This window comes from Notechis scutatus, chromosome 2 (genome assembly GCF_049901735.1).
Source record: "Notechis scutatus isolate UNSWTSFEM ecotype Mainland chromosome 2, rNotScu1.2, whole genome shotgun sequence".
In the NCBI taxonomy this organism is placed as follows: domain Eukaryota; kingdom Metazoa; phylum Chordata; class Lepidosauria; order Squamata; family Elapidae; genus Notechis; species Notechis scutatus.
Window position 1 is genome coordinate 88600194 of NC_142010.1, and position 11804 is coordinate 88611997.

An 11804-nucleotide genomic window follows, 5' to 3' on the forward strand; every position below is an offset into this window, starting at 1 on the left:
AATCTATGGTTCCATTTCCAGTGATAATATACGTGAAATGAAATAGGTCTTCAAAAATCTGACTGGAGATTTCACCCCAAATAGAAATTGGAAACCAGCAGAGAGAACTCTGAAATGAACAGGGGTAAAACCGTTACAGTATGTAGAAGACTACTATACTATACTACCCTTCTGCTACCCTTCAAAAAGACCTCAGCTATGTATCGGAATGGTCAAACAAATGGCAACTTCAAATCTCAACAAATAAATGCTCTGTCTTACATATTGGCAAAAAAAAAAACCCAGAAAATAAAATACAAGCTGAATAGTCAAGACCTTGTTGTTGATCCAAGCTCTGTAAAGGACCTTGGAATACTCATCTCTAATGATCTAAGTGCTAGAACCCACTGTAACTACATAGCTAAAAAGGCATTAAGAATTGTTAACCTAATCCTACGTAGCTTTTTCTCTGGTAATATCACAATACTAACTAGAGCATACAAAACATTTGCTAGACCAATCCTCGAATACAGCTCATCAGTCTGGAACCCACATTATGTATCTGATATTAGCACAGTTGAGAAAGTCCAGAAATATTTCACAAGAAGAGTTCTCCACTCCTCTACTTGTTGTAGAATACCTTATGCCACCAGACCTGAAATTCTAAACCTAGAAAACCTTGAATTACGCTGTCTTCGGTCCGATCTAAGTATAGTATATAAAATCATACATTGCAATGACTTACCTGTCAATGAATACTTCAGCCTTAACCATAACAACACAAGAGCACACAATAGATACAAACTCAAGGTAAACCGCACCAAACTTGATTGCAGGAAATACGACTTCAGCAACAGAGTGGTCAATGTCTGGAATACTCTACCTGACTCTGTGGTTTCTTCCCCAAACCCCAAAAACTTTAACCTTAGACTGTCTACTATTGACCTCACCCTTTCCTAAGAAGTCTGTAGGGGGCATGCACAAGCGCACCAACATGCCTACCGTCCCTGTCCTATTGTTTCTTTTATTTTTCTTATATGTACCCATTTCATGTATTCATAACTATGTATATACTTATACCTATTATCTTGTAAGCGATTGACAAATCAAATAAAAAATAAAAAAATAAAAATAAACTATGCCAATAACATCAAGGTTTCTGAAGTTCTCAAATTTCTGCCCACTTACTCCCCTCTATAGATATTCTTACATATCAGCAAGGAATGAAGTTAAAGGCTATCATTGAAGGAAAGGAAATCCGGGGACATATCTGTAAGTCTTGGCAAAGAGATACATCTTCAGGAGAAGGTAGGGCTCTTTGGATTTTATGCAAGCTGGACAGGTCAGGGATTCCTCCTGCTTTTATATCTTCCAAAAGACACCCCAGAGATAACTGCTACTAATAGTCTGATCCTCCTCTTGGTGTAGAAATCCATTTTTGAAATCCAGTCTAGCAACTCCATAGAGTATGCCAGAATTCTAAATTGTACGTTAACCCCACCACCACTTGGCCCATTGACTTTTCCTTGGCTTGTTCTGTATCCTGGACTAGAAATGTTATTTCAGAGGTATATGGTTGAACACAATGACAAATTGTGCTATATTAGATAGTAGCTTGGAATTAAATGCCAGAAAAGGAAAGGGTGGATTCTAGACATGCAATCTCACCTTTCATGAATTTTAGGATTCTCCTTCTCTTAAAAGAAATGCCATGGATTTTTACCTTCTTTTAAAAATTTACATCCTGATATCAAATATTTCCATGTTCAATTCTTGGTAAACATAACTATTGATAATTGATAGATCGATAAGGAAGGAACAATTTCCTTTATTACTTGCAACAGGAAGCATATTAGTGTTCTTTCCCTGTAACTCAATCAGGCTGAGAATGCCATGCATGTTTTTAAATTAAATGGAAATTAATACTGTCCAGAAGTTTAAAGTCAAAGATCAGCAGGACTTAAAAACAGTGGATATCTAGTTTCATGCCAGAGGCTTCCTTTTCGGTGGAAATGACAGGAATCTAATGGCTAAAGGACTTCCTTTAACTCTTAATGAATTAGAGGAAAATTTACCTATAACCCACAAAGATTTGCATTTGAACAGCTGGACTCAAGTAAAACATAGAATCATGGTTGATACTCTCATATGGCCTCAGGGTACTTTATGAGCAATAAGCTCTGTGCTCTAAACTCATCCTTAATCATGAATGGGGCCACTGATTTCCATGGGACCCATTATGGGAGTCGGAAATACTAACTTCAGCATTTTCTTGTTAAAATTACTTCTAAAAATCGTTCCATCAGATTTCTCCCCAAACCATAATAATAGCAAAACCACAATCAAATTGAGAATTCTAGTAAGAATTCTCTGTAAGCAGATTCTTGTATGCAAGTCCTTTTACTGAGAGTGACCAAATTTGCATGGAAATTCTTGGGATAGTACTCCCACACATTCAGGGGAGTGGGAATAATTAAAGGGAAACTGACCTACCTATTATGATGATGTGTTCTTCCAATGAATGAAGCCAAAGGTAGGATGCTACCGGCATAACAACCAGTTCAGTGATTGTGCGCTTTGCTGTGCGTGCCTGTCCTAAGACTAAGGTAAAACCCCTGTGTCTCTCAGCTGATTAGCAGGGCAATCCGCTCTGCTGCGCTGAACAGCTGAGAGGATAAAAAGGACCTAGGAGCACAGACAGGTGGGAGGGCCCAACTGAAGATCCTCAGAGCAAGTCAGACCGAACCGATTCTATGACAGCTGTTTTTCAGGGCTACTGGTATGCCTGAACCGATCCAAACCACTAGCATCTCACTCCTGAATGAAGCTCAGTAGCAACCTCCCTGTATTGAAGAGGAGGCATATTTTAGTTATTGACAAAATCCTTTGCATGCAAAAGTGGCTTGACATTTCATTTTGCCAGATGGACAGATCTTCTAGTTCAGGTCACTTCCCCACAATGTCTTCCAAACACATCCAACTATTGTGTACCATCTCAGAGACTGACCTTCTATCACCTCAAGAATGGCTGAATGATGCTAGAAGATGCCACTAGTCACTAGTGGGGAAATTTATTTAATAAAATTTTTACATCACCCAGCTCCCAGTGACTCTGGATGGTTTTTATATAAAAAAGCATTCTGAACAACAGAGTGATATAAATAATGATAATGATAAAAAAACAAGGAACAGACAATGGCAAAAGCCAGCAACTTCAATATGCAAACCCATAATGCCTAGAATTATCCCTCTTACTGTTCTGTCTTTTATAATTACTGGCTGAATGTATAAAGGCAGACAGGCAAACTCTACAAAGTCTTCCATACAAAGTTTCTTTATTGGATTATATTAGGCATCCTCAAGGTAACTCACAGTTATGTCGAGATCCTTCTAATGTCCAATTCTTTGCACAGCTGACTTCACAGTGTAAAAGAATAGTGATCTTTGATCCATAATGAAGGAGCAAGGGGGTGAGACACCAGCACGCTGCTGGGGTCCAGGCAAGAGTGAAGGGACCTCCCCCAACCCAACCAAGGGTCAATTCAGTGACCAATCAGGATTACAGATGTGACCACATGACATGAACTACATTTCCCAGGATGCATTCCCTTAAGGGGACAGCTCCCAATTCTAACTTAACTAACTCAATTCCCATTACCTATATACTGACAGCACACACATAGTCAAAGGCCTATGTGATGAGCCAGATCTTCAAGTCTCTCAGCAAGATGAGTGCCATCTGGATTTCAGGAGAAATCTTATTCCAGAGAACAGATACTTCACTAGAGAAGGCGTAGTGAATGGATCAAAACAAATTACATAATTGTTGGTGTTGGTGATGAAGATGGCACCAATAGATTCTCTCTGCTTTATCCTCATAACAACCTATCCAGAGGATGAGCCTGAGAAAAGGGATATTTCAGGATTAGTTCCTGAAGCTTCTTGGCCAAAATCCAGGCTTTGAAATCCCAATTCAATACGCAGAATACTATGTTATATTACCTCATAATTTAGAGCACTGTTTCTCAAACTTGGCAGCTTAAAATGTGGGGCCTTCAACACTCAGGATTCCCCAGCCAGCCATGATTTACAGCTCCAAGACATTACAATAGGACTTTGACAGCATCACTTGACTGGCCAGGGATTCAAATGTTCAACTGGGTATCATTGGCATATTGATGACACTAGACTCCTGTTGTTGAATGACGTTGCCAAGCAACTTCAGGTAGATGCAGAATTAGAGTGATAAGATTGGTCAGCCTTGAAGAACCTACAGGGGTCTCAAGCTCAATTTCTCCTCCTGCCAACATCAACTGTAATTGTCCATAAAGACAGGAAAAGAAACACTGTAGCACTGTGCCCACCCCTAGCCCTAACTCCTGTAGCCAGTCCAAGATACTATGGTCAGTGATTTCAAAAGTTATCAAAAGGTCATGAAAAGTCTGGATAATTGCAGCACCCCTGACAAAAGTTATCTTTAAGTGTGAAAAATGCTATAGTCAGGCCTAATTTCTTTTAGATAATATACTTCTTTCTGAAAATGCAACATTTTCTACAATCTTCACCAAAATGGGAGTTTGAAAACTGATCAGAAATTAGACAATAGAATTGGGTCTAGTGGTGATTCTTAAGAAGGCATTATATCACTACCTTCAAGGCAGATGGAACTACTCTCTTTTGTATGGATGAGTTCATCATTGCTTGGACCAAATTACAAATCATCTCCCAAAAAGCCTTGAATAACCAGGGGGACATTACATGTAGACATTGACTTTAAAATAAACCTACTTGGGGTTATTTATGGCCCAGATTTGAAATTCCGATGACACCCCCCCCCCATCCTTTGTGGTCACATGACCAAACTGTGGGTGTTTGGCAATGGGGCTGCATTTATGGCTGTTTGCAGCACCCTGAGGTCATGTCACTGTATTTTCCAATGGTTTGGCCAAAAGCCAGTGTTTACTTCTAGGTTTCAGTAAAAGTGCACCCGCTAGTTTGGTTAACAACTGTGATGTTTAATGATTGCTGTGTTCAGGCTCAGAGGTGGTATTCAGCAGGTTCTGACCAGTTCTGGAGAACCGGTAGTGGAAATTTTGAGTAGTTCAGAGAACCGGCAAATACCACCTCTGACTGGAGATTTTACAGTATCCTTCCCCTGCCACGCCCACCAAGCTACACCCAAAGAACTGGTAATAAATTTTTTTGAATCCCACCACTGTTTAGGCTCCATTACACTCGTAAATCGAGGACTACCTGTATTCTAACATATAGGTTGCCAGATTTACAGTCCTGAGGATCCTGTCCCCTCCTTCAAGATTTACAGGCTCAAAGTCCTCTCAAATAATATGGCAAGACTCTCTCCCTCAGCCAGCCAGACTCCAGCTCAGAGCAGATTTGAGTGATTTTATTTGACAGATACCTAGAATAATCCTCACAGTAACCCTGTAGACTGAGCAGAAAAATAATTATATTTTGCCATTCTTATTGCCGTGTATCATTTCCAGTATGGGCTCACTCCGATGGCCCTCTAAACATTTGTTTTCTGTGCTTTGTCTTCCAGTGCATCTTGGTAAATCAGGGAATCCTCTGAGATCATCGTTCAGAGAAGGTCCATACAGGAACAGTCAAATTCAAGGCACATTTGCTGAAAATGAGCTGCCCGTCAGGAAAAAGCCCAAGGTTTCTCTGAAACTCAGTGGGGTAGATTAGTGTCTGGGGCAGACAGATAGGTCCAGCTTCTATGCCTGAGAGGGAGTAGCACTGGAAACCTCAAAGTTGATTAGGAATGGATATGGCCATAACAAAGGGAAGTTCTTAGTATCTTCTGCTTGCAGATTATTTTGCAGCTGCCTTGAGATAAAAAGCAGATCCAATTTCTCTCTCTATCCAGGTCTTACTTTGGTTATGGATGATCCCTCCCACATTCCTCCCGTCAACTTCTTAAAATGCACATGCTGTTCCATTATGTTTCGAACATGTTTTAAATGTTTATTTTATTCATCTTTTTTTTCAGTTCCACAGCCTACATCAGTGTGAAAATGGAGACGAGAAATAAATCACAAATAACACAAGACAGAGGGACTATTAATTAAGGCTTTTTTCGGAGTTGCAGAACATGTTATGAACATTGGCTAATAAACTGTTTGCAATCTTATCCTATTAAAGGGACTTTGACTTCTGTCTTCCATGTTGCTCTTACCTCAAGCTTGGATTATTATCCTACACTGTATTTTACATGGGGATGACTTTGAAGGCAGTTTAGAAACTTCAATTAGTCCAAAATGCAGCGACCAGACTTTTGTCTGGTAGCTGCAAGTCAAAGCATATGTCTCAGATCATATATCAATTCCACTGGCTTCTATTTGCTTCTATGGCCAATTCAGAAGGCTGCATTTTGCTTTTAAAGCCATATATAGTTTAGAACCAGATTTTATTAGGGTTCACTTGCTCCCATCTAGAGCACAACAGAATTAAAATCTATGGCAGAAACCTTGGTCTCAAAAAACATAGTAAACTATAGCCATTGTTACTTCTTTTTTTCCAAAAGGAACAATGTTGAGTTCAATACCTTTCACTGTGCAAAGGAACATGCTTATTAAAAGACTTTTAAAATATTTTTGTGTGTGTACCAGTTTAATAATAATAATAATTTTTATTATGGTCACATTCTAGCATTAACCAGTTTACATTACAATTTATATTCTTGTTGCAATTGTTTTTTGTTTGTTTGTTTCTTTGACTTGGCTTTAAATATTAGTTATGTTTTGAATCCACAACAAGGAAACAGAACCAGAAATTGAATCTGTTATAAATGAGTTAAAATAATTTTTGTTACAGAATACTTTTGGTACCATTTACCTATTTATAAGGAAAAAGGTAGGAAATGGGCACCTCTACAGATAGGTAGCAAATGGGTATCTAGACTACAGAGCTGCATTTCGAAATGTGTGCTTTCCCTTGAACACAATAAAGAACTTGCACATTTAGATTTGTTTCAGATTTCTGCTTCTGTGCACTTTTAGGCATTTATTCTTTTTCTGCGATGTAGATATTAAATACTACCTGCAAAGAAATCAGCTAATAAGATTATACATAATGGAGTTTTCAAAATATATTTAGGAATTTTCAAATGATTGGCTATTAATTGAAAGAGCCTGCTTTCGATATAGTGTCATGAACAGATACTGCGAATGCTTGATTTAAATCTGTTTCATTTTGTCTGAAAACAGACTGTTGCTGAATTGTATTGAAAAGGGCTACATCCGTCAAAAATGGTGTAGTGTCTGCTTGGGTGGGTGGGTGGGGTTGGACTAGATCAGTGGTCCCCAACCTTTTTTATGCCGCGGCCCAGTACCGGCATCAGCTGGGCGCCGCCATCTTGTTTTGATGAAAAAGTGCTTCCGGTGAGCTTTTTACCCGGAAAAGCTCACTGGAAGCACTTTTTCATCAAAACAAGATGGCGGCGCCCAGCAAACCAGCGGCCCGGTAGGATTTGTTCCATGGACCGGTACCGGTCCGTGGACCGGTGGTTGGGGACCCCTGGACTAGATGACCTACAAGGTCCCTTCCAACTCTGTTAATCTGTAAATATGTAATCACTGACTAGATCTAGCATTGCCCAACAGATTTACCTGTTTCTGAAACAATGCCTTTATTTTGTGAAAATTGTGATTCTCAGCATGAGGTTTTGTTGGCTTCCCTGCCCATGGTTTCCATAGGTTCATCCGTTTTATCATGGTGATCATTATTCCCTGCATCCTGTGTTAAGAAAATGACTCAAGGAATTAAAATAATATCCTTAATGTGTTGATAAAGTTGCACGTTTCTGCAAGATTTCATCTTCCTGAACTACTAGTTAGCTGGGCATTCCCTCCAAATGAAGAAGTATGAAATATCTTTCCTCGACTTCATTTTAATTGGTCTTTGCCACAACATTCCCATTTCTATGAAATTCATTTTGATAAAGATAATGTGAATTGTACTGTTGAATGCTAACATTGCTATGGGCTGGGAAAGGGAAAACAAGCTGAAATTAAATCCAGACTAGAGGGAAATGCCATTGGTTATTAAGAAACTGGACATGGACTGAAGTTCAGACAGTTGGATGAGGGCTGCAGTCTTCCCAAGACAGCAGGTCTGCAATTGGGAATACTCTTTGATCCTCAGCTGTCTTCAGTTTCATATGTGGCTGCTGTGGTGAGGCCTATTTACACCCTTACACTTAGGATCCAAGCTTTGACTGTTCCCGAATTAGTTGAATCTGTTTCTTCATTTTGCAAAACACTTAGTATTTGATATCCTTGTAAAAGAGTTCTGAAGTGGCAACTGGTATAAAATTCAGCAGCTAGTCTGTTAAACTAATACTGGGATCAGTGTGGCCTGTACTAAAAGATCCGCCAACTTCTTACTGGGCACAATTTTGAAGTACTGGGATTGATCTTTGAACAACTTAGTGCTGATTACTTGAGAAACCTTTTTGTTTTGTTTTGTGCCTTCAAGTCAATTTTGAAAAAAAGTCCTTTCAGTTTTCTTGGTAAGAGGATCAGAAATGGTTTGCTATTGTCTACTTCTCAGGGAGAAGAGAGAATGACTGGCTCCAGGTCACCCCACTGGCTTTCTGGACCCAAATTCAGAATCTCCCAGTTTCTAACCTGATGCCTTAACGCTATACTGAACGGGCTCCCACTTGACAAATTATGTCTCATGTTATGAGCCTGCCTTCCAGTTCAGATTTGCAGGAGGAGTCCTTTTGAAGATGCCTCAGTTCTTTTTTTTTCCTTTTTCTTTCTGATACGTGGGAGTGGTGCTCCCAGCCTATGGAAAGCACCCTCTGAAGTATACTTGGCTCCCGCTCTCTGTCTTTGGAAGATCAGCCAGGTTTTTAATTCTTAATTAATAAGACTGCTCTCTTTGATCAGGGTTTTAATTGTTAATTAATTTTGAATCAGCGGGAATGTACGTTTTAAAACTTTTTGTTCCTGTTAGCTTCTGTGAGTATTCGATTGCACAGAACAGTGGAATATAAATTGGACATAAAATTAAATGAATAATGTGCCAAATGCTGGCTCATCCTAGTTTTATGTAATGCAATTACAATAAACGCTGTCTTATTTTTAGCTCTTCTGTGAGTCACTCCAGCATGGTTTGTCTTTTTAACTGCTGAGTTGGATGTTTACAGTGAGGTTTTCTCCTCAACAGCTCCCTTCCTAAATACCATTCAGATTTCACAACAGTGAACACAGGGAGTCACTTATTGAACCAAACTACTGAGAAATCTTGATGTGAGCCTGGCTGAGTCTTACAATGACCTCTAGTGGACTGATGGCATCAAACAAGTCTATCAAACAGGTCTATCAGCCTCCCCATTCCCCATGCCTCCTGCATGGCTGCCTGCCTGCCTGCCTGCCTTTACAGACATCGTCACTCAGACATTTATTGTACGATGACTAACCCAAAGTCACGGCATCCATTGCATTGCAGCTGATAAATAAAAGAAGGAACTACAAAACCCGGGGTGCTAGAGAAGAGTATGACTCAGACTTTAATAGATCGGAAAGGACTAGCTTGCAATTAACCCCGGATGAAAGGAAGTACATTGACATTCGGGTACATAATTTTCTACGTGAACATTTTCCAAATGTTTGGCTGTGGCAAATTGCAGCACCTCTCACAGCCAAGATCAGCGGGACAAATCTCTCAGCTTCCTTTCTTGACATTTTTTTGAAGGTAACCAAATCAGCCTTTAACTTTTTTTTTTTTTTTTAAAAATGCCATACCAGGAACATTTTTATTCACTGAATTATCTTTCGTTACAGCAAGAGAGAGACAGAGACAGAGAAAGAGACAGGAAAAAAACAAAACCCCAAGCTTTGCATTTTTTGCTTACTGTATTTCTCTGTCTTGTACAGGGGTCTCCAACCTTGGCAACTTTAAGACTAGCGGACTTCAACTCCCAGAGTTCCTCAGCCAGCTTTGCTGGCTGAGGAACTCTGGGAGTTGAAGTCCGCTAGTCTTAAAGTTGCCAAGGTTGGAGACCCCTGTAAATGTAGCAGACTGGAAGAAGACGGCGGGGAGGGGGAATCCCACAAAGTTTACTTCTGACTCAAACCTTTTCTAATTACAAACAGGTTTTCTTTATCTAAAACTCTCATGAGCATTTACCCAATCAGCATGCTACTCCATTACCTAGGATTAACTTAGTTTCAACGTTTGGGGTTTTCCAGCTATAATTTAAAACTTGACCTTATTTGAGAATCAAGGGATTGATCACTATCTGGAGCCGTCTTTTGACTTAACCTAAGCTCCAACTTCACGATGGGCAGAACAAGGATATCTGCTTGGCAAGGACTTGACATGTTTTAGGCATGACTTTAAGCTATTTTCAGACACTACTGAAGCAAAGCAGGTAGGGAAGAGGGAGCAGCAAAATTGATCACTGTTTCACTGGCATGTGAGTATATGCCTAAATTAATCTCTCTGGTCTTGTTTCATGGAAAGAAATAAGCATATAAGAATGGATTCTTCTTATCAATAAATTCAGTCCTCAAAAGCTAAGGCTACAAGCAATAAGGTTGGTATCAAAATAAAAGAAGCCCATCTCACGGGCTTGGATTGCAAATTGAGAACTTTCTCAATATTTATTGTGAAATCCTGGGCTAAAATTGTATTTCCAAATTCATCTGCTTAGGAAAGCCAGACTAGACTACAAAAGAAAATGTTGAGACTTTGGAAAAAGTTCAGAGAAGAGCAACTAAGATGATCAAAAGCCTGGAGACTAAACCATATGAAGAACGGCTGCAGGTTTTGGGTCTGGCTAGTGTAAAAAAAAAAGAAGAATTAGAGGTAACGTTATAGCAGTATTCCAGTACTCCAAAGCATCAGAGGGCAGGACAAGAAATAATGGATGGAAACTAATCAAGGAGAGAAGCAACCTGGAATTAAGGAGAAACTTCCTAACAGTGAGGACAATTAACCAGTGGAACAGGTTGCCACCAGAAATTGTGGGGACTCCATCACTGGAGGTTTTTAAGAAGAGACTAGACAGCCACTTGTCTGAAATGATATAAGGTCAGTGATGGCTAACCTTTTCAGCACTGACTGCCTAATGCACATGTGCACCCCCAAATTGCAATATGTGTGCATCCCCTGTGCATATGCCCTGCCCCCACACATGTGCATGCATCCCCATGCTTGCGCCCCACCCTCCTGCATGCAGACTGCCTCCCTGCATGCACAGCAGAGCTGAGCTGAGATGACGGCTCACGTGCTCACAGAGAGGGCTCTGCATGCCACCTCTGGCACACAGATACAGATGCAGATAATCAGAGTTGGAAGGGGCCTTATAGGTCATCTAGTCCAACCCCCCCACCCTACACCATTTCTGACAAATGGCAGTCCAATCTCTTCTTGAAATTCTCAAGTGATGGTGCTCCCACAACTTCCAAGGGCAAGCTGTTCCATTGGTTGATTGTTCTCACTGTCAGAAAGTTTCTCCTTGTTTCCAGGTTAAAGCTCTTCTTGTTCAGTTTCCATCCATTATTCCTTGTCTGTCCTATAGGAGCTTTAGAAAATAGCTTGACCCCTTCCTCTCTCTGGCAGCCCCTCAAATATTGGAAGACCACTATCATGTCTCCCCTGGTCCTTCTCTTCACTAGACTAGCCAAGCCCAGTTCCTGTAACCGTTCTTCATATGCCTTAGTCTCCAGTCCAAAGGTTTCCCATCATGGGTATAGGTTCTCCTGCTTGAGCAGGGGGCTGGACTAGAAGACCTCCAAGGTCCCTTCTAACTCTATTATATTCTTTTCTAGACTATATTCCTGTTAGAT

General features: G+C 40.2%; 1 long non-coding RNA gene across 1 annotated transcript; it reads left to right on the forward strand.

The window, feature by feature from the left end:
- Positions 1-1185: 1185 nt before the first annotated feature.
- On the forward strand, positions 1186-6965 carry LOC148132121 (uncharacterized). The gene is made up of 2 exons (XR_015747302.1): positions 1186-1287; positions 5540-6965. It is a non-coding gene; the product is annotated as an uncharacterized LOC148132121 (long non-coding RNA).
- Positions 6966-11804: the final 4839 nt, after the last annotated feature.